This window comes from Panulirus ornatus, chromosome 4 (assembly GCF_036320965.1).
Source record: "Panulirus ornatus isolate Po-2019 chromosome 4, ASM3632096v1, whole genome shotgun sequence".
NCBI lineage: Eukaryota > Metazoa > Arthropoda > Malacostraca > Decapoda > Palinuridae > Panulirus > Panulirus ornatus.
The window spans coordinates 74,912,520-74,937,026 of NC_092227.1; the positions used below are offsets into that span (position 1 = coordinate 74,912,520).

Genomic DNA, 24,507 nt, shown 5'->3' on the forward strand with positions numbered 1-24,507 from the left:
TAAATTTTAGGGAGAATAAAAAGATGTTTTGGAAGGAGGTAAATAATGTGCGTAAGACAAGGGAACAAATGGGAACTTCAGTGAAGGGGGCTAATGGGGAGGTGATAACAAGTAGTGGTGATGTAAGAAGGAGATGGAGTGAGTATTTTGAAGGTTTGTTGAATGTGTTTGATGATGGAGTGACAGATATAGGGTGTTTTGGTCGAGGTGGTGAGAGGGTTAGGGAAAGTGAGAGGGCTAGGGAAAATGATTTGGTAAACAGAGAAGAGGTAGTAAAAGCCTTGTGGAAAATGAAAGCCGGCAAGGCAGCGGGTTTGGATGGTATTGCAGTGGAATTTATTAAAAAAGGGGTGACTGTATTGTTGACTGGTTGGTAAGGTTATTTAAGGTATGTATGATTCATGGTGAGGTGCCTGAGGATTGGCGGAATGCTTGCATAGTGCCATTGTACAAAGGCAAAGGGGATAAGAGTGAGTGCTAAAATTACAGAGGTATAAGTTTGTTGAGTATTCCTGGTAAATTATATGGGAGGGTATTGATTGAGAGGGTGAAGGCATGTACAGAGCATCAGATTGGGGAAGAGCAGTATGGTTTCAGAAGTGGTAGAGGATGTGTGGATCAGGTGTTTGCTTTGGAAGAATGTATGTGAGAAATACTTAGAAAAGCAAATGGATTTGTATGTAGCATTTATGGATCTGGAGAAGGCATATGATAAGAGTTGATAGAGATGCTCTGTGGAAGTTATTAAGAATATATGGTGTGGGAGGCAAGTTTGTTAGAAGCAGTGAAAAGTTTTTATCGAGGATGTAAGGCATGCGTACGAGTAGGAAGACAGGAAAGTGATTGGTTCTCAGTGAATATAGGTTTGCAACAGGGGTGTGTGATGTCTCCATGGTTGTTTAATTTGTTTATGGATGGGGTTGTTAGGGACGTGAATGCAAGAGTTTTGGAAAGAGGGGTAAGTATGCTGTCTGTTGTGGATGAGAGAGCTTGGGAAGTGAGTCAGTTGTTGTTCGATGATGATACAGCGCTGGTGGCTGATTCATGTGAGAAACTGCAGAAGCTGGTGACTGAGTTTGGTAAAGTGTGTGAAAGACGAAAGTTGAGAGTAAATGAGAATTAGAGCAAGGTTATTAGGTACAGTAGGGTTGAGGGTCAAGTCAGTTGGGAGGTAAGTTTGAATGGAGAAAAACTGGAGGAAGTGAAGTGTTTTAGATATCTGGGAGTGGATTTGGCAGCGGATGGAATCATGGAAGCGGAAGTGAATCATAGGGTGGGGGAGGGGGCGAAAATTCTGGGAGTCTTGAAGAATGTGTGGAAGTCGAGAACATTATCTCGGAAAGCAAAAATGGGTATGTTTGAAGGAATAGTGGTTCCAACAATGTTGTATGGTTGCAAGGTGTAGGCTATGGATAGTTGTGCGCAGCAGAGTGGATGTGCTGGAAATGAGATGTTTGAGGACAATATGTGGTGTGAGTTGGTTTGATCGAGTAAGTAATGTAAGGGTAAGAGAGATGTGTGGTAATAAAAAGAGTGTGGTTGAGAGAGCAGAAGAGGGTGTTTTGAAATGGTTTGGTCACATGGAGAGAATGAGTGAGGAAAGATTGACCAAGAGGATATATGTGTCAGAGTTGGAGGGAACGAGAAGTGGGAGACCTAATTGGAGGTGGAAAGATGGAGTGAAAAAGATTTTGAGTGATCGGGGCCTGAACATTCAGGAGGGTGAAAGGCGTGCAAGGAATAGAGTGAATTGGAATGATGTGGTATACCGGGGTCGACATACTGTCAATGGATTGAACCAGGGCATGTGAAGCGTCTGGGGTAAACCATGGAAAGTTCTGTGGGGCCTGGACATGGAAAGGGAGCTGTGGTTTCGGTGCATTATTACATGACAGCTAGAGACTGAGTGTGAACAAATGGGGCCTTTGTTGTCTTTTCCTATCGCTACCTCGCACACATGAGGGGGGAGTGGGTTGTTATTACATGTGTGGCGAGGTGAATGAATAAAGGCAGACAGTATGAATTATGTACATGTGTATATATTTATATGTTTGTGTGTGTATATATATGTATACGTTGAGATGTATAGGTATATATATTTGCATGTGTGGGTGGGTTGGGCCATTCTTTCGTCTGTTTCCTTGTGCTACCTCGCTAACGCGGGAGACAGCGACAAAGCAAAATAATAATATTCATACTTGCTGAACCTTTCATTGCTTCATGTATTTTTTTTTGTGGAGACTATCGAATGGGACAGCTGTAGTTCACATGCAATTGCATTAACTTTTTTTCCTCCTTCATATTGGGTGATTACCTTCATTTTCATTTCCAACTTGAGTGTTTTACTTGGCTTCTTGCCAGATCTACAACATGTGATTGGTTTTTTCTCTTGCCTATCATCTTCTTTGGGGTTAAATACAAAAATGGTTAATAAAATCCAGCACCAAAATTTGTTAGATTCACTTGAATAATGTACGCTTACTGAATGGTAACTGAGAACGAGAACTGAGAGAGAGATGCTGTAAAGTAAACAATGCTGGAATATTTTCTGACTCGCTATTGTATGCAAACAGCTGTCAGAACTGGCAGATGTATGATCGAGCTTACTTTCTATATTTACATTTATTTTTCAATTTACATTTCTTTCTGGTCATATGTATGGATGGTCATATGTCCCATAGGTCGTAAGTAGGGGATAGACAGTATATGTAAAGGTTACAAATAAACCCCATAAAAAACTACTTTATTAAAGCACCAGAATGCTCTACAGAACCTGCCAGAGAAGATGTTTCCAACAGTACCACTTGTTTCATTTTCCAGTTCCACCTACAAACTGAAAAATAAACAAATAAGGTGGGCAAAATATGAAAAATTACTGAAGGAAATACATAAAAAAAATTCATACAATATTGAATGAAACTGTATGTGCTCTGTCTGATGCTGCCAATATGTCAACAGATCTACTTATAAGGCTAAAACCTTGTTTTATCAAAATACAACATATCTGGTACACTGCATTACCCAGGTATATATGACTCGACACATCTTTACCTTTAAACTTCTTTTTGATGTATAACAAGACTTATGTCAGTGGTGGCTAGATTACAGTCCATTAAAAGACATTCTTATTTCATTCACAGATATTTAATCTTATGCAATAGCTGTAGTACTATATACTGGAAATATATAAATACCATTTACACTGTCTTTTTACAAATATAATCTTTCACAATCTTCTCACAAAAATTAAGCAAAATTAGCTGTCAGTCTACAACTAGAAATTCAGTTTGTTACATATTATTATACCACATTCAAGGATAAAATATTCAACCAAGACCTCCCTGGTAGCAAACCTGGATCAGCAACTGTAGTGCATGTTATGATCTACAATTACAATATCACACTGATAATGATTTGTACTCCATGCCTAGAGTCATATAATGTCCATTACAAGTCACTAAGAAAATAAGATCCCATTCAGAAAGTTTCAAAGTACACAGTAAGCGATACCTACATGTGTTCAAGGAAAAAATAAGGTTTAATGTCATCAAAATTACTATATATAGTGTATTACATCTTATCTCATGGATAAAAGATACTCTACAGTTTTAAAAATTTTTGAGAAAGAACTAATTATGACAACAAAAGCTACACACTCCTTTTTATGTGCTCTAATAATCTCTGAAGGCATGTGTTCTTATGGTATTGTAAAGTCTAAGATGGGAAACTACTAACTGTATGAACCATAGCACAAAAACCTTTATGTTTGCCTAAGGTTCTCGGTGAAGACTTCCCTTGACTGTAAGTGATGAAACACCTACATGAAGACTATCTATGCATTTTTTTTTTTCATTTTAATAACTGTTCACCATTCCCACTTTTGTGAGGTAGTATCAGGAACAGACAATTAAGCTTTTAAAGTTAATGATATAAAAATACTAATCCTTTCAATACCAAAAAAAGGATCATCAAAATAGTGCTATTCTAATCCAATAACAGGATTAGACAACAGAAGAATACGACACAAGAAAACATTAAATCTTAAATTAAAGGGGAGGAGAGACCTTGTAATTATGTGCATGACTCCAAATGTAGTTTTGAATGTACCATGCTTATTTGTAAGTACCAACCATTCTTTAAGACTTGACATCCCTAACTTCAAAAGATCTTAGAAGTCTTCCTTACATACCTTTCACATTCTGTTTCCCACTGACGTATGTGGTACATTTCGAGTAATCTAAACACAAAAGTACATTAACATATAGAGTCATAAAGTTTTGCATCCAAAACTACATCTAAATAAAGAAGACATTTAACATCTGCGTACATTTTCCTTTTAATAGACCAAATATTATATATGAAGCAGTATAATTAAGAGTACCATGTAAGAAAATACTGATTGAAACATTTCCAATCTGGAAAATCAGAAAATAAAAAATAACTCCAAAACAGATGGATAGAAAATTTTCAGTGGAAAAATGTAACTATAATTACTACCTCTAGTATTTAATAAAAACCTTCTGAACATTTGCAACAATCCAATGAAATTTTGAAGCACACAGGACACTAAGCATTTACACATCTTCAATAATTTGGATATTACCCTTATTTTCTATACATAAAAGCCAATCCACAGTACACTGCTACCCTGATATCATCACTGCAGCATAACAACATGCAATTCCTTTAGCATAAACACAAAAAATAGTCGACAATTTTACTGATGAAGTGTAATGGCCTGGTAATTAGTTACAGAAAATACAAAGGCAATGTTAAGTAAAAACTGTAATGCCCTTGTGGCAAGTTAACACTGGTAATGATAACTGTAACAAAGATTTAATAACATAAGAAAAAGTTTTGCAACAATCTTCAAAGACTCACTTTTGGGACAGACTGAGTAAACAATGTATGCAATAAGGCTCTTATCAATGCTGTAATCGTCATCATATATTATGAAAAAAATTCTTCACAAACTTAGGTAACACTGATCTCTATAAAAAATGACATAACATCAAGTGCAAAATGTAATCCACTGGGTTACTAGCCAGTTTACAGATCATTCTTGTCCACCTCATGTGTAAGTTCAAGGAAAATAATTCAGAGTTGGTTGGGCAACAAAAGCATGCCCTGATAAGTTATCTACACTCAGAAGGAAATCTTTAAACATACTGGGGCCCTAACTCTGTAAGTCTCTGTGTGAGGTATGCAAAAAAAAACAGGTTTGATGATGTTCAGTAAAGAGCTTGCTAACAGGGTGAAGGCCACTTACTTTTTCACTGTCTAGGCACCAGTGTCAATAATTCTGGTATAGCAACCATGGGTGACATGGACTAATGCCCAGCATCAACAAAAGCTACATCATTATGAATAAAAAGTCCTTTGGTAACAACCAAAGTACAGTACTGTCAACTCACGAACAGAAGAGCATCAACATGAATAATTGGGATTTTGACTCATGAACAATGTTATCAAGACCAAAATCTCTCCTGAGGTGATAACATGTGCTGGCTGTTAGCAAAATTGTGCAAAACATTCTGTAACTCATGGAACTTTGACCTAAACAATCTTGAGACAGATTAAGATGTATGTTTTCTGTCTAAAGATATAAGGTCACAGGAGTTTGTACATATCCATGGCACTTGGATACAAAAACCACTTCTAACACTTTGCTTTACATTAGGCTAACACTAACGTTAAAGGGCACAGACACATCATGCTCGATAACTTAATTCATCTATGCGTTTCAAAATACCAAACTCACTCACAAATACAAGCAAGTATTTGGCCAGAGAAAAAGTCTGGATAGCTGACAATAATTTTTGTGATGTAAGACATCAGCCATGCTGGACTATGAGGGCAAATTAAGAGAGGAGCAGAACTTATGGAGTTCTTTAGGTGTATTTCATATGGGCAAATCAAACTCATAAATGAAAAAATCATTTGAGATTTTTTCCAGTGAGTGATTAGGCATGCCTACATAAAATGTTAACATGAGGAAGTTTACTCAAAAAATAAATTGAAAAATTTTCCCATAGTAACTGGTCTTACAGAAGAATGGGATGGGAGTTCATGAAAGATAAAGATTTATGTGGAATGTAGGCAAGAGGAAGCAAAGAGAAAGAAGATACAAATATATCAAAAACTAATTGCTACCAGCTATGTGGTACCTAAGAGCAATTTTTTTGTTTGTTTTTTGAGTAACTGATATGGCATGGTCAAAACATCTATCTATCTATACCTGTCACTCATCCCCTTTGGTAGCTCCCATAAAGGGGGTGGCCATGGTAAAAGAGTCTCCATTTATCCCTGTCCTTACATGCCTCCCTCGCATTCTTCCACCATTTCTCTCCCTCTGGTATTCTTCCACTCTATTTCTCCATGTCACAGGTGGTCTTCCTCTCACATCAACCCCTTTATCATACACTTTTCTTGTAACCTCCCATTCTTGCATTCCTTCTATATCCCCAAAGCACCTCCAAATATTATGTTTCACCCACTTTACCAATCCACAATACATTCTTTTTGCATTCTTTGCTATACTACATCTCTCATACATCCTCTCATTTCATTCTTCATTCCACCTAGTCCTAGCACATGCTCCTCTCAAGTAGTTCATTTCCACAGCCAGGATTCTTGACCTCGGTGACTCTTGCCATGTCCATGTTTTGGCTGCAGAGGTCAGGGTTAGGAGGACTATGTTGCTCCTTAATCCTCTCAATCCCTCCTCCATACTTACACCTTTACCCTTCATTACTCTATTATGGGACCCAATAACTCTTTTACCCTGGATTGATTTCTCCCTTATCTCTCTTTCTATATCACCAAAATGTGCCCTAATCAGTGCTATATTGGACAGGACAAAAACATTATTAAAAAAGAATGAATAGTATTTAATGTATGGACCTCCATGGTATACCAGTTAGTGTTCCTGATGATGACATTTATGGGCTGCCTGGTGTAGAGCCTGCTTAGGTTCAAATCCTGGTTGCAGAAGCTGGTCCACAGTCCACCCAGCTGTTCATCCTTTTCTAGGAACTGGTCAATAAATTGGGTACCTGGCTTAGTTGAATGTAAATGTGAATAAAATCAAGGTTAATTATTAGGTTCAGCAGGATTGAGGGACAAGTTAGTTGGGATTTCAGTTTGAATGGAGAAAAATTGAAGGCAGTGAAGTGTTTTAGATATCTGGGAGTGGAATTGGCAGCGAATGGAACCATGGAAGCTGAAGTGAGTCATAGGGTGGAGGAGGGGAAAAGGTTCTGGAAGTGGTGAAGAATGTGTGGAAAGAGAGAACACTATCTTGAAGAGCAAAAATAGGTACATATGAAGGAATAGTAGTTGCAAGAATATTATATGGTTGTGAGACATGGGCTATAGATAGGGTTGTGCAGAGGAGGGTGGATGTGTTGGAAATGAAATGACTGAGGACAATATGTGGTGTGAGGTGGTTTGATCGAGTTAGTAATGAAAGGGTGAGAGAGATGCGTGATAATTAAGTGCATGGTTGAGAGAAAAGTGTGTTGAAATGATTTGGGCATATAGAGAGAAAGAATTAGGAAAGGTTGACAAAGAGGATATATGTGTCTGAGGTGGAGGGAACAAGAAGTGGGAGACCAAATTGGAGGTGGAAGGATGGAGTGAAAAAGATTTTGAGCAATCAGGGCCTTGAACATGCAGGAGGGTTAAAGGCAGGCATGGATTAAAGTGAATTGGTATGATGTGGTATACTGGTATACCACATGCCATCAGGGGACTGAACGAAGGCATGTGAAATGTCTGGGGTAAACAATGGAATGGTCTGTGGGGCCTACATGTGAATAGGGAGCTGTGGTTTCAGTGCATTACACATAACAGCTAGAGAATGGATGTGGCCTTTCTTCATATGTTTCCTGGATCTACCTTGCTGATGCCAGGGGTGGCGATGCTATTTCCTGTGGGGTGGGTTGGCGCTGGGAATGGATAAAGGCAAGCAAGTATGAACAAGTACATTTGTATATATGTGAATGTGATTGGATGGGTCTTTCTTCATGTTTCCTGGAGCTACCTTGCTAACATGGGAAACAGTGATCAAGTATAATAATATAATGTAATATATATACACATACACATATATAAATAAATAAATAGATAAATATATATATATAAGTAAGTAAGTAACGTAAGGGTAAGAGAGATGTATGGAAATAAAAAGAGCGTGGTTGATAGAGCAGAAGAGGGTGTTTTGAAATGGTTTGGGCACATGGAGAGAATGAGTGAGGAAAGATTGACCAAGAGAATATATGTGTCGGAGGTGGAGGGAACGAGGAGAAGAGGGAGACCAAATTGGAGGTGGAAAGATGGAGTGAAAAAGATTTTGTGTGATCGGGGCCTGAACATGCAGGAGGGTGAAAGGAGGGCAAGGAATAGAGTGAATTGGAGCGATGTGGTATACCGGGGTTGACGTGCTGTCAGTGGATTGAATCAAGGCATGTGAAGCGTCTGGGGTAAACCATGGAAAGCTGTGTAGGTATGTGTATTTGCGTGTGTGAACGTATGTATATACATGTGTATGGGGGTGGGTTGGGCCATTTCTTTCGTCTGTTTCCTTGCGCTACCTCACAAACGTGGGAGACAGCGACAAAGCAAAAAAAAAAAAAAAAAAAAAAAAAAAATATATATATATATATCTTATCCCTGGGGATAGGGGAGAAAGAATACTTCCCACGTATTCCCTGCGTGTCGTAGAAGGCGACTAAAAGGGAAGGGAGCGGGAGGGCTAGAAATCCTCCCCTCATTTTTTTTTTTAGTTTTCCAAAAGAAGGAACAGAGAAAGGGGCCAGGTGAGGATATTCCCTCAAAGGCCCAGTCCTCTGTTCTTAACGCTACCTCGCTAATGTGGGAAATGGCAAATAGTATGAAAGAAAGATATATATATATATATATATATATATATATATATATATATATATATATATATATATATATATATATATATATATATATTTTTTTTTTCATACTATTCGCCATTACCCACATTAGCGAGGTAGCGTTAAGAACAGAGGACTGGGCCTTTGAGGGAATATCCTCACCTGGGGTTCCTTCTTTTGGAAAATTGAAAAAAAAAAAAAAAAAAAAAAATGAGAGGGGAGGATTTCCAGCCACCCGCTCCCTCACCTTTTAGTCGCCTTCCACGACACGCAGGGAATACGTGGGAAGTATTCATCTCCCCTATCCCCAGGGATATATATATATATATATATATATATATATATATATATATATATATATATATATATATATATATATATATATATATATATATATATTGTTTATGGATGGGGTTGTTAGGGAGGTAAATGCAAGAGTCCTGGAAAGAGGGGCAAGTATGAAGTCTGTTGGGGATGAGAGAGCTTGGGAAGTGAGTCAGTTGTTGTTCGCTGATGATACAGCGCTGGTGGCTGATTCATGTGAGAAACTGCAGAAGCTGGTGACTGAGTTTGGTAAAGTGTGTGGAAGAAGAAAGTTAAGAGTAAATGTGAATAAGAGCAAGGTTATTAGGTACAGTAGGGTTGAGGGTCAAGTCAATTGGGAGGTGAGTTTGAATGGAGAAAAACTGGAGGAAGTGAAGTGTTTTAGATATCTGGGAGTGGATCTGTCAGCGGATGGAACCATGGAAGCGGAAGTGGATCATAGGGTGGGGGAGGGGGCGAAAATTTTGGGAGCCTTGAAAAATGTGTGGAAGTCGAGAACATTATCTCGGAAAGCAAAAATGGGTATGTTTGAAGGAATAGTGGTTCCAACAATGTTGTATGGTTGCGAGGCGTGGGCTATGGATAGAGTTGTGCGCAGGAGGATGGATGTGCTGGAAATGAGATGTTTGAGGACAATGTGTGGTGTGAGGTGGTTTGATCGAGTAAGTAACGTAAGGGTAAGAGAGATGTGTGGAAATAAAAAGAGCGTGGTTGAGAGAGCAGAAGAGGGTGTTTTGAAATGGTTTGGGCACATGGAGAGAATGAGTGAGGAAAGATTGACCAAGAGGATATATGTGTCGGAGGTGGAGGGAACGAGGAGAAGAGGGAGGCCAAATTGGAGGTGGAAAGATGGAGTGAAAAAGATTTTGTGTGATCGGGGCCTGAACATGCAGGAGGGTGAAAGGAGGGCAAGAAATAGAGTGAATTGGAGCGATGTGGTATACAGGGGTTGACGTGCTGTCAGTGGATTGAATCAAGGCATGTGAAGCGTCTGGGGTAAACCATGGAAAGCTGTGTAGGTATGTATATTTGCGTGTGTGGACGTGTGTATGTACGTGTGTATGGGGGTTGGGCCATTTCTTTCGTCTGTTTCCTTGCGCTACCTCGCAAACGCGGGAGACAGCGACAAAGTATAAAAAAAAAAAAAAAAAAAAAAAAAAAAAAATATATATATATATATATATATTTATTTATTTATTTTTTTTATTTATTTTGCTTTGTCGCTGTCTCCCGCGTTAGCGAGGTAGCGCAAGGAAACAGACGAAAGGATGGCCCAACCTGCCCACATACACATGTATATACATACATGTCCACCCATGCACAATATACATACCTATACATCTCAATGTACACATATATATATACACACACAGACATATACATATATACACATGTACATAATTCATACTGTCTGCCTTTATTTGTTCCCATCGCCACCTCGCCACACATGGAATAACAACCCCCTCCCCCCTCATGTGTGCGAGGTAGCGCTAGGAAAAACACCAAAGGCCCCATTCGTTCACACTCAGTCTCTAGCTGTCATGTAATAATGCACCAAAACCACAGCTCCCTTTCCACATCCAGGCCCCACACACTTTGCATGGTTTACCCCAGACGCTTCACATGCCCTGGTTCAATCCATTGACAGCACGTCGACCCCGGTATACCACATCGTTCCAATTCACTCTATTTCTTGCACACCTTTCACCCTCCTTCATGTTCAGGCCCCGATCACTCAAAATCTTTTTCACTCCATCTTTCCACCTCCAATTTGGTCTCCCACTTCTCCTCGTTCCCTCCACCTCTGACACATATATCCTCTTGGTCAATCTTTCCCCACTCATTCTCTCCATGTGACCAAACCATTTCAAAACACCCTCTTCTGCTCTCTCAACCACACTCTTTTTATTTCCACACATCTCTCTCACCCTTACATTACTTACTCGATCAAACCACCTCACACCACATATTGTCCTCAAATATCTCATTTCCAGCACATCCACCCTCCTGCGCACAACTCTATCCATAGCCCACGCCTCGCAACCATACAACATTGTTGGAACCACTATTCCTTCAAACATACCCATTTTTGCTTTCCGAGATAATGTTAACTTCCAAACATTCTTCAAGGCTCCCAGAATTTTCGCCCCCTCCCCCACCCTATGATTCACTTCCGCTTCCATGGTTCCATCCGGTGCCAGATCCACTCCCAGATATCTTAAACACTTCACTTCCTCCAGCTTTTCTCCATTCAAACTTACCTCCCAATTGACTTGATCCTCAACCCTACAGTACCTAATAACCTTGCTCTTATTCACATTTACTCTTAACTTTCTTCTTTCACAAACTTTACCAAACTCAGTCACCAGCTTCTGCAGTTTCTTACATGAATCAGCCACCAGCGCTGTATCATCAGCGAACAACAACTGACTCACTTACCAAGCTCTCTCATCCACAACAGACTGCATACTTGCCCCTCTTTCCAAAACTCTTGCATTTACCTCCCTAACAACCCCATCCATAAACAAATTAAACAACCATGTAGACATCACACACCCCTGCCGCAAACCTACATTCACTGAGAACCAATCACTTTCCTCTCTTCCTACACGAACACATGCCTTACATCCTCGATAAAAACTTTTCACTGCTTCTAACAACTTGCCTCCCACACCATATACTCTTAATACCTTCCACAGAGCATCTCTATCAACTCTATCATATGCCTTCTCCAGATCCATAAATGCTACATACCAATCCATTTGCTTTTCTAAGTATTTCTCGCATACATTCTTCAAAGCAAACACCTGATCCACACATCCTCTACCACTTCTGAAACCACACTGCTCTTCCCCAATCTGACGCTCTGTACATGCCTTCACCCTCTCAATCAATACCCTCCCATATAATTTACCAGGAATACTCAACAAACTTATACCTGTGTAATTTGAGCACTCACTCTTATCCCCTTTGCCTTTGTACAGTGGCACTATGCAAGCATTCCGCCAATCCTCAGGCACCTCACCATGAATCATACATATATTAAATAACCTTACCAACCAGTCAACAATACAGTCACCCCCTTTTTTAATAAATTCCACTGCAATGCCATCCAAACCTGCTGCTTTGCTGGCTTTCATCTCCCGTAAAGCTTTTACTACTTCTTCTCTATTTACCAAATCATTTTCCCTAACCCTCTCACTTTGCACACCACCTCAACCAAGACACCCCACATCTGCCACTCTATCATCAAACACATTCAACAAACCTTCAAAATACTCAATCCATCTCCTTCTTACATCACCACTACCTGTTATCACCTCCCCATTTGCCCCCTTCACTGAAGTTTCCATTTGCTCCCTTGTCTTCCGTACTTTATTTACCTCCTTCCAAAACATCTTTTTATTCTCCCTGAAATTTAATGATACTCTCTCACCCCAACTCTCATTTGCCCTCTTTTTCACCTCTTGCACCTTTCTCTTGACCTCCTGACTCTTTCTTTTATACCTCTCCCACTCATTTGCATTCACTAATAATCTTACTTCTTCAAACCACCACTCACTACCTTTTCTAATCAACCCACCTCCCACGCTTCTCATGCCACAAGCACCTTTTGCGCAAGCCATCTCTGCTTCCCTAAATACATCCCATTCCTCCCCCACTCCCCTTACCTCCTTTGTTCTCACCTTTTTCCATTCTGTACTTAGTCTCTCCTGGTACTTCCTCATACAAGTCTCCTTCCCAAGCTCACTTACTCTCACCACTCTCTTCACCCCAACATTCTCTCTTCTTTTCTGAAAACCCCCACAAATCTTCACCTTTGCTTCCACAAGATAATGATCAGACATCCCTCCAGTTGCACCTCTCAGCACATTAACATCCAAAAGTCTCTCTTTCGTGCGTCTATCAATTAACACGTAATCTAATAACGCTCTCTGGCCATCTCTTCTACTTACATACGTATACTTATGTATATCTCGCTTTTTAAACCAGGTATTCCCAATCACCAGTCCTTTTTCAGCACATAAATCTACAAGCTCTTCACCATTTCCATTTACAACACTGAACACCCCATGTATACCAATTATTCCCTCAACTGCCACATTACTCACCTTTGCATTCAAATCACCCATCACTATAACCCAGTCTCATGCATCAAAACCACTAACACACTCATTCAGCTGCTCCCAAAACACTTGCCTCTCATGATCTTTCTTCTCATGCCCAGGTGCATATGCACCAATAATCACCCATCTCTCTCCATCAACTTTCAGTTTTACCCATATCAATCGAGAATTTACTTTCTTACATTCTATCACATACTCCCACAACTCCTGATTCAGGAGTAGTGCTACTCCTTCCCTTGCTCTTGTCCTCTCACTAACCCCTGACTTTACTCCCAAGACATTCCCAAACCACTCTTCCCCTTTACCCTTTAGCTTCATTTCACTCAGAGCCAAAACATCCAGGTTCCTTTCCTCAAACATACTACCTATCTCTCCTTTTTTCTCATCTTGGTTACATCCACACACACACACACACACATATATATATATATATATATATATATATATATATATATATATATATATATATATATATATATATTGGAAAGGATCACAATTTTGCACGTGATTCCTATGAGTCCACAGGGAAAATGAAACATGATGAGTTCCCAAGTGCACTTTCATGTAATAATCACATCATCAGGGGAGAGACAAGAGAGAAATAAAAGTCAGTTGATATACATCGAAGAGACGAAGCTAGGACCCCATTTGGTAAACATGCGATTGTCCAAAACATACATGGACAGTCACATGTTTACCAAATGGCGTCCTAGCTTCATCTCTTCGATGTATATCAACTGACTTATATTTCTCTCTTGTGTCTCCCCTGATGATGTAATTATTACACGGCAGGGGTGTGTGATGTCTCCATGGTTGTTTAATTTGTTTATGGCTGGGGTTGTTAAGGAGGTGAATGCAAGAGTTTTGGAAAGAGGGGCAAGTATGCAGTCTGTTGTGGATGAGAGAGCTTGGGAAGTGAGTCAGTTGTTGTTCGCTGATGATACAGCACTGGTGGCTGATTCATGTGAAAAACTGCAGAAGCTGGTGACTGAGTTTCGTAAAGTGTGTGAAAGAAGAAAGTTGAAAGTAAATGTGAATAAAAGCAAGGTTAATTATTAGGTACATTAGGGTTGAGGGTCAAGTCAATTGGGAGGTAAGTTTGAATGGAGAAAAACTGGAGGAAGTAAAGTGTTTTAGATATCTGGGAGTGGATCTGGCAGCGGATGGAACCATGGAAGCGGAAGTGAACCATAGGGTGGGGGAGGGGGCGAAAATCCTGGGAGCCTTGAAGAATGTGTGGAAGTCGAGAACATTATCTCGGAAAGCAAAAATGGGTATGTTTGAAGGAATAGTGGTTCCAATAATGTTGTATGGTTGCAAGGCTTGGGCTATGGATAGAGTTGTGCACAGGAGGGTGGATGTGCTGGAAATGAGATGTTTGAGGACAATGTGTGGTGTGAGGTGGTTTGATCGAGTAAGTAATGTAAGGGTAAGAGAGATGTGTGGAAATAAAAAGAGCGTGGTTGAGAGAGCAGAAGAGGGTGTTTTGAAATGGTTTGGGCACATGGAGAGAATGAGTGAGGAAAGATTGCCCAAGAGGATATATGTATCGGAGGTGGGGGGAACGAGGAGAAGGGGAGCCCAAATTGGAGGTGGAAAAGGAAAAAGGGTGAAAAAGAGGAGGTAAAAGGCCTAAATAAAAGGGGCAGGGAAGGGGTTAAAAGGCCGGGAGGAATAAGGAGTGAATTTGGGGGTCCAAAAATGTTGGTTTAATTTGGGGTTTTGGGGACGTGTTTTTTCTGGTTTTTGGGGGGGTTGGGCCCTTTTTTGGCTTTTTCCTTGGGGTAAAACCGGGGAAGCAAAAAGAAAAAAAAAAAAAAACCCCCCCCCCCCCCCCCCCCCCCCCCCCCCCCCCCCCCCCCCCCCCCCCCTCCCCCCCCCCCCCCCCCCCCCCCCCCCCCCCCCCCCCCCCCCCCCCCCCCCCCCCCCCCCCCCCCCCCCCCCCCCCCCCCCCCCCCCCCCCCCCCCCCCCCCCCCCCCCCCCCCCCCCCCCCCCCCCCCCCCCCTCCCCCCCCCCCCCCCCCCCCCCCCCCCCCCCCCCCCCCCCCCCCCCCCCCCCCCCCCCCCCCCCCCCCCCCCCCCCCCCCCCCCCCCCCCCCCCCCCCCCCCCCCCCCCCCCCCCCCCCCCCCCCCCCCCCCCCCCCCCCCCCCCCCCCCCCCCCCCCCCCCCCCCCCCCCCCCCCCCCCCCCCCCCCCCCCCCCCCCCCCCCCCCCCCCCCCCCCCCCCCCCCCCCCCCCCCCCCCCCCCCCCCCCCCCCCCCTGGCGTGCCCCCTCCATTCCCCCTGGACCCCTGCCCGCTTCCCTGGTACTCCTGGACCCACTCCCCCCCCCTGGCACCCACTCACTCGTCATGGATCTCTGCTCTCCCCCCTCCCCCTCCTCTCGGTTGGCCAGAACCACCCTGGACCCGAACCTACTCTGGCATGGCTCTGGGCCCCTCTCGCTCCCCATTCCCTGGCCCCCCCTGGACCTTCCTCTCCCCTGGTTCCCCCGACCCCTGGAGGGCAGTCAAGTGCGTTGGTTGGCCTATCCTGGCCTGCCCCCCCCCTGGCCCCCCCCCCCCCCCCCCCCCCCCCCCCCCCCCCCCCCCCCCCCCCCCCCCCCCCCCCCCCCCCCCCCCCCCCCCCCCCCCCCCCCCCCCCCCTCCCCCCCCCCCCCCCCCCTCCCCCCCCCCCCCCCCCCCCCCCCCCCCCCCCCCCCCCCCCCCCCCCCTCCCCCCCCCCCCCCCCCCCCCCCCCCCCCCCCCCCCCCCCCCCCCCCCCCCCTCCCCCCCCCCCCCCCCCCCCCCCCCCCCCCCCCCCCCCCCCCCCCCCCCCCCCCCCCCCCCCCCCCCCCCCCCCCCCCCCCCCCCCCCCCCCCCCCCCCCCCCCCCCCCCCCCCCCCCCCCCCCCCCCCCCCCCCCCCCCCCCCCCCCCCCCCCCCCCCCCCCCCCCTTTCCCCCCCCCCCCCCCCCCCCCCCCCCCCCCCCCCCCCCCCCCCCCCCCCCCCCCCCCCCCCCCCCCCCCCCCCCCCCCCCCCCCCCCCCCCCCCCCTCCCCCCCCCCCCCCACCCTTCCCCCCCCACTCCCCCTCCTGCCCCTGCTCTGGATGTGGAAAGGGAGCTGGGGTTTTTCGGGCATTTTTCATGACAGTTTGGATGAGTGGGGAACAAATTTGGGGCCCTTTTGTTGTCTTTTCCTAGCACTACCTCGCACACTGGGGGGGGAGGAGGGTGTTGCATGTGTGACGACGGTTGGCGCTGAGGACTGAATAAAGGCAGATAGGTGAATTGTGTGGGATGGGTATATTTTGTATGTGTCTGTGTGGTGTATTATATGTGTACATTAAGATGTAAAGGTTTGTATATTTGCGTGTGTGGACGTTTTTAGGGATATACATGTGTATGGGGGTGGGTTGGGGCCCTTTCTTTTATCTGTTTCCTTGCGCTACCTCGCAAACGCGGGAGACAGAACAAAACAAAAAAAAAAAAAAAAAAATATTATATATATATATATATATATAGGGGATAGGGGAGAAAGAATACTTCCCACGTATTCCTGCGTGTGTAAAAAAGGCGACTAAAAGGGGAGGGGGCGGGGGCTGGAAATCCTCCCCTTTTTGTTTTTTTTTTTTAAATTTTTCCCAAAAAAAGAACAAGGGGAAGGGGGTCAGGTGAGGTTTCCCTCAAAGGCCCAGTCCTCTGTTCTTAACGCTACCTCGCTAATGTGGGAAATGGCAAATAGTATGAAAGAAAGATTATATATATATATATATTATATATATATATATATATATATATATATATATATATATATATATATATATATATATATATTTTTTTTTTTCATACTATTCGCCATTACCCACATTAGCGAGGTAGCGTTAAGAACAGAGGACTGGGCCTTTGAGGGAATATCCTCACCTGGGTTCCTTCTTTTGGAAAATTGAAAAAAAAAAAAAAAAAAAAAAATGAGAGGGGAGGATTTCCAGCCACCCGCTCCCTCACCTTTTAGTCGCCTTCCACGACACGCAGGGAATACGTGGGAAGTATTCATCTCCCCTATCCCCAGGGATATATATATATATATATATATATATATATATATATATATATATATATATATATATATATATATATATATATATATATATATATATTGTTTATGGATGGGGTTGTTAGGGAGGTAAATGCAAGAGTCCTGGAAAGAGGGGCAAGTATGAAGTCTGTTGGGGATGAGAGAGCTTGGGAAGTGAGTCAGTTGTTGTTCGCTGATGATACAGCGCTGGTGGCTGATTCATGTGAGAAACTGCAGAAGCTGGTGACTGAGTTTGGTAAAGTGTGTGGAAGAAGAAAGTTAAGAGTAAATGTGAATAAGAGCAAGGTTATTAGGTACAGTAGGGTTGAGGGTCAAGTCAATTGGGAGGTGAGTTTGAATGGAGAAAAACTGGAGGAAGTGAAGTGTTTTAGATATCTGGGAGTGGATCTGTCAGCGGATGGAACCATGGAAGCGGAAGTGGATCATAGGGTGGGGGAGGGGGCGAAAATTTTGGGAGCCTTGAAAAATGTGTGGAAGTCGAGAACATTATCTCGGAAAGCAAAAATGGGTATGTTTGAAGGAATAGTGGTTCCAACAATGTTGTATGGTTGCGAGGCGTGGGCTATGGATAGAGTTGTGCGCAGGAGGATGGATGTGCTGGAAATGAGATGTTTGAGGACAATGTGTGGTGTGAGGTGGTTTGATCGAGTAAGTAACGTAAGGGTAAGAGAGATGTGTGGAAATAAAAAGAGCGTGGTTGAGAGAGCAGAAGAGGGTGTTTTGAAATGGTTTGGGCACATGGAGAGAATGAGTGAGGAAAGATTGACCAAGAGGATATATGTGTCGGAGGTGGAGGGAACGAGGAGAAGAGGGAGGCCAAATTGGAGGTGGAAAGATGGAGTGAAAAAGATTTTGTGTGATCGGGGCCTGAACATGCAGGAGGGTGAAAGGAGGGCAAGAAATAGAGTGAATTGGAGCGATGTGGTATACAGGGGTTGACGTGCTGTCAGTGGATTGAATCAAGGCATGTGAAGCGTCTGGGGTAAACCATGGAAAGCTGTGTAGGTATGTATATTTGCGTGTGTGGACGTGTGTATGTACGTGTGTATGGGGGTTGGGCCATTTCTTTCGTCTGTTTCCTTGCGCTACCTCGCAAACGCGGGAGACAGCGACAAAGTATAAAAAAAAAAAAAAAAAAAAAAAAAAAAAAATATATATATATATATATATATTTATTTATTTATTTTTTTTATTTATTTTGCTTTGTCGCTGTCTCCCGCGTTAGCGAGGTAGCGCAAGGAAACAGACGAAAGGATGGCCCAACCTGCCCACATACACATGTATATACATACATGTCCACCCATGCACAATATACATACCTATACATCTCAATGTACACATATATATATACACACACAGACATATACATATATACACATGTACATAATTCATACTGTCTGCCTTTATTTGTTCCCATCGCCACCTCGCCACACATGGAATAACAACCCCCTCCCCCCTCATGTGTGCGAGGTAGCGCTAGGAAAAACACCAAAGGCCCCATTCGTTCACACTCAGTCTCTAGCTGTCATGTAATAATGCACCAAAACCACAGCTCCCTTTCCACATCCAGGCCCCACACACTTTGCATGGTTTACCCCAGACGCTTCACATGCCCTGGTTCAATCCATTGACAGCACGTCGACCCCGGTATACCACATCGTTCCAATTCACTCTATTTCTTGCACACCTTTCACCCTCCTTCATGTTCAGGCCCCGATCACTCAAAATCTTTTTCACTCCATCTTTCCACCTCCAATTTGGTCTCCCACTTCTCCTCGTTCCCTCCACCTCTGACACATATATCCTCTTGGTCAATCTTTCCCCACTCATTCTCTCCATGTGACCAAACCATTTCAAAACACCCTCTTCTGCTCTCTCAACCACACTCTTTTTATTTCCACACATCTCTCTCACCCTTACATTACTTACTCGATCAAACCACCTCACACCACATATTGTCCTCAAATATCTCATTTCCAGCACATCCACCCTCCTGCGCACAACTCTATCCATAGCCCACGCCTCGCAACCATACAACATTGTTGGAACCACTATTCCTTCAAACATACCCATTTTTGCTTTCCGAGATAATGTTAACTTCCAAACATTCTTCAAGGCTCCCAGAATTTTCGCCCCCTCCCCCACCCTATGATTCACTTCCGCTTCCATGGTTCCATCCGGTGCCAGATCCACTCCCAGATATCTTAAACACTTCACTTCCTCCAGCTTTTCTCCATTCAAACTTACCTCCCAATTGACTTGATCCTCAACCCTACAGTACCTAATAACCTTGCTCTTATTCACATTTACTCTTAACTTTCTTCTTTCACAAACTTTACCAAACTCAGTCACCAGCTTCTGCAGTTTCTTACATGAATCAGCCACCAGCGCTGTATCATCAGCGAACAACAACTGACTCACTTACCAAGCTCTCTCATCCACAACAGACTGCATACTTGCCCCTCTTTCCAAAACTCTTGCATTTACCTCCCTAACAACCCCATCCATAAACAAATTAAACAACCATGTAGACATCACACACCCCTGCCGCAAACCTACATTCACTGAGAACCAATCACTTTCCTCTCTTCCTACACGAACACATGCCTTACATCCTCGATAAAAACTTTTCACTGCTTCTAACAACTTGCCTCCCACACCATATACTCTTAATACCTTCCACAGAGCATCTCTATCAACTCTATCATATGCCTTCTCCAGATCCATAAATGCTACATACCAATCCATTTGCTTTTCTAAGTATTTCTCGCATACATTCTTCAAAGCAAACACCTGATCCACACATCCTCTACCACTTCTGAAACCACACTGCTCTTCCCCAATCTGACGCTCTGTACATGCCTTCACCCTCTCAATCAATACCCTCCCATATAATTTACCAGGAATACTCAACAAACTTATACCTGTGTAATTTGAGCACTCACTCTTATCCCCTTTGCCTTTGTACAGTGGCACTATGCAAGCATTCCGCCAATCCTCAGGCACCTCACCATGAATCATACATATATTAAATAACCTTACCAACCAGTCAACAATACAGTCACCCCCTTTTTTAATAAATTCCACTGCAATGCCATCCAAACCTGCTGCTTTGCTGGCTTTCATCTCCCGTAAAGCTTTTACTACTTCTTCTCTATTTACCAAATCATTTTCCCTAACCCTCTCACTTTGCACACCACCTCAACCAAGACACCCCACATCTGCCACTCTATCATCAAACACATTCAACAAACCTTCAAAATACTCAATCCATCTCCTTCTTACATCACCACTACCTGTTATCACCTCCCCATTTGCCCCCTTCACTGAAGTTTCCATTTGCTCCCTTGTCTTCCGTACTTTATTTACCTCCTTCCAAAACATCTTTTTATTCTCCCTGAAATTTAATGATACTCTCTCACCCCAACTCTCATTTGCCCTCTTTTTCACCTCTTGCACCTTTCTCTTGACCTCCTGACTCTTTCTTTTATACCTCTCCCACTCATTTGCATTCACTAATAATCTTACTTCTTCAAACCACCACTCACTACCTTTTCTAATCAACCCACCTCCCACGCTTCTCATGCCACAAGCACCTTTTGCGCAAGCCATCTCTGCTTCCCTAAATACATCCCATTCCTCCCCCACTCCCCTTACCTCCTTTGTTCTCACCTTTTTCCATTCTGTACTTAGTCTCTCCTGGTACTTCCTCATACAAGTCTCCTTCCCAAGCTCACTTACTCTCACCACTCTCTTCACCCCAACATTCTCTCTTCTTTTCTGAAAACCCCCACAAATCTTCACCTTTGCTTCCACAAGATAATGATCAGACATCCCTCCAGTTGCACCTCTCAGCACATTAACATCCAAAAGTCTCTCTTTCGTGCGTCTATCAATTAACACGTAATCTAATAACGCTCTCTGGCCATCTCTTCTACTTACATACGTATACTTATGTATATCTCGCTTTTTAAACCAGGTATTCCCAATCACCAGTCCTTTTTCAGCACATAAATCTACAAGCTCTTCACCATTTCCATTTACAACACTGAACACCCCATGTATACCAATTATTCCCTCAACTGCCACATTACTCACCTTTGCATTCAAATCACCCATCACTATAACCCAGTCTCATGCATCAAAACCACTAACACACTCATTCAGCTGCTCCCAAAACACTTGCCTCTCATGATCTTTCTTCTCATGCCCAGGTGCATATGCACCAATAATCACCCATCTCTCTCCATCAACTTTCAGTTTTACCCATATCAATCGAGAATTTACTTTCTTACATTCTATCACATACTCCCACAACTCCTGATTCAGGAGTAGTGCTACTCCTTCCCTTGCTCTTGTCCTCTCACTAACCCCTGACTTTACTCCCAAGACATTCCCAAACCACTCTTCCCCTTTACCCTTTAGCTTCATTTCACTCAGAGCCAAAACATCCAGGTTCCTTTCCTCAAACATACTACCTATCTCTCCTTTTTTCTCATCTTGGTTACATCCACACACACACACACACACATATATATATATATATATATATTGGAAAGGATCACAATTTTGCACGTGATTCCTATGAGTCCACAGGGAAAATGAAACATGATGAGTTCCCAAGTGCACTTTCATGTAATAATCACATCATCAGGGGAGAGACAAGAGAGAAATAAAAGTCAGTTGATATACATCGAAGAGACGAAGCTAGGACGCCATTTGGTAAACATGCGATTGTCCAAAACATACATGGACAGTCACATGTTTACCAAATGGCGTCCTAGCTTCATCTCTTCGATGTATATCAACTGACTTTTATTTCTCTCTTGTGTCTCCCCTGATGATGTAATTATTACACGGCAGGGGTGTGTGATGTCTCCATGGTTGTTTAATTTGTTTATGGCTGGGGTTGTTAAGGAGGTGAATGCAAGAGTTTTGGAAAGAGGGGCAAGTATGCAGTCTGTTGTGGATGAGAGAGCTTGGGAAGTGAGTCAGTTGTTGTTCGCTGATGATACAGCACTGGTGGCTGATTCATGTGAAAAACTGCAGAAGCTGGTGACTGAGTTTCGTAAAGTGTGTGAAAGAAGAAAGTTGAAAGTAAATGTGAATAAAAGCAAGGTTATTAGGTACATTAGGGTTGAGGGTCAAGTCAATTGGGAGGTAAGTTTGAATGGAGAAAAACTGGAGGAAGTAAAGTGTTTTAGATATCTGGGAGTGGATCTGGCAGCGGATGGAACCATGGAAGCGGAAGTGAACCATAGGGTGGGGGAGGGGGCGAAAATCCTGGGAGCCTTGAAGAATGTGTGGAAGTCGAGAACATTATCTCGGAAAGCAAAAATGGGTATGTTTGAAGGAATAGTGGTTCCAATAATGTTGTATGGTTGCAAGGCTTGGGCTATGGATAGAGTTGTGCACAGGAGGGTGGATGTGCTGGAAATGAGATGTTTGAGGACAATGTGTGGTGTGAGGTGGTTTGATCGAGTAAGTAATGTAAGGGTAAGAGAGATGTGTGGAAATAAAAAGAGCGTGGTTGAGAGAGCAGAAGAGGGTGTTTTGAAATGGTTTGGGCACATGGAGAGAATGAGTGAGGAAAGATTGACCAAGAGGATATATGTATCGGAGGTGGAGGGAACGAGGAGAAGTGGGAGACCAAATTGGAGGTGGAAAGATGGAGTGAAAAAGATTTTGAGTGATCGAAGCCTGAACATGCAGAAGGGTGAAAAGCGGGCAAGGAATAGAGTGAATTGGATCGATGTGGTATACTGGGGTTGACGTGCTGTCAGTGGATTGAATCAGGGCATGTGAAGCGTCTGGGGTAAACCATGGAAAGTTCTGTGGGGCCTGGATGTGGAAAGGGAGCTGTGGTTTCGGGCATTATTGCATGACAGCTAGAGACTGAGTGTGAACGAATGGGGCCTTTGTTGTCTTTTCCTAGCACTACCTCGCACACATGAGGGGGGAGGAGGGTGGTATTCCATGTGTGACGAGGTGGCGATGGGAATGAATAAAGGCAGATAGTGTGAATTGTGTGCATGGGTATATATGTATGTGTCTGTGTGTGTATATATATGTGTACATTAAGATGTAAAGGTATGTATATTTGCGTGTGTGGACGTGTATGTATATACATGTGTATGGGGGTGGGTTGGGCCATTTCTTTCATCTGTTTCCTTGCGCTACCTCGCAAACGCGGGAGACAGCAACAAAGCAAAATAAAATAAAAAAAAAATAATATATATATATATATATATATATATATATATATAGGGGATAGGGGAGAAAGAATACTTCCCACGTATTCCCTGCGTGTCGTAGAAGGCGACTAAAAGGGGAGGGAGCGGGTGGCTGGAAATCCTCCCCTTTCTTGTTTTTTTTTTTAATTTTCCAAAAGAAGGAACAGAGAAGGGGGTCAGGTGAGGATATTCCCTCTAAGGCCCAGTTCTCTGTTCTTAACGCTACCTCGCTAACGCGGGAAATGGCAAATAGTATGAAAAAATATTTATATATATATATATATATATATATATATATATATATATATATATATATATATATATATTATCCCTGGGGATAGGGGATTAAGAATACTTCCCACGTATTCCCTGCGTGTCGTAGAAGGCGACTAAAAGGGGAGGGAGCGGGGGGCTGGAAATCCTCCCCTCTCGTTTTTTTTAATTTTCCAAAAGAAGGAACAGAGGGGGCCAGGTGAGGATATTCCAAAAAAGGCCCAGTCCTCTGTTCTTAACGCTACCTCGCTAACGCGGGAAATGGCTAATAGTTTAAAAGAAAAGAAAGAAAGATATATATATATATATATATATATATATATATATATATATATATATATATATATATATATATATATATATATATATATATAGGGAGGTGAATGCAAGAGTTTTGGAAAGAGGGGCAAGTATGCATTCTGTTGTGGATGAAAGAGCTTGGGAAGCGAGTCAGTTGTTGTTCGCTGATGATACAGTGTTGGTGGCTGATTCGGGTGAGAAACTGCAGATGCTGGTGACTGAGTTTGGTAAAGTGTGTGAAAGAAGAAAGCTGAGAGTAAATGTGAAT

The 24,507-nt window shown here is 43.2% G+C and overlaps 1 protein-coding gene across 1 annotated transcript in view; it reads right to left on the minus strand.

The window, feature by feature from the left end:
* Positions 1-2,731: 2,731 nt before the first annotated feature.
* LOC139745716 (SWI/SNF-related matrix-associated actin-dependent regulator of chromatin subfamily A containing DEAD/H box 1 homolog) overlaps positions 2,732-24,507 on the minus strand; it is a 249,393-nt gene continuing 227,617 nt past the window's right edge. Inside the window, exon 24 of the mRNA XM_071656185.1 lies at positions 2,732-2,833. The gene's annotated coding sequence lies outside the window, so the exon portion shown is untranslated. The remainder of the gene's footprint in view (positions 2,834-24,507) is intronic.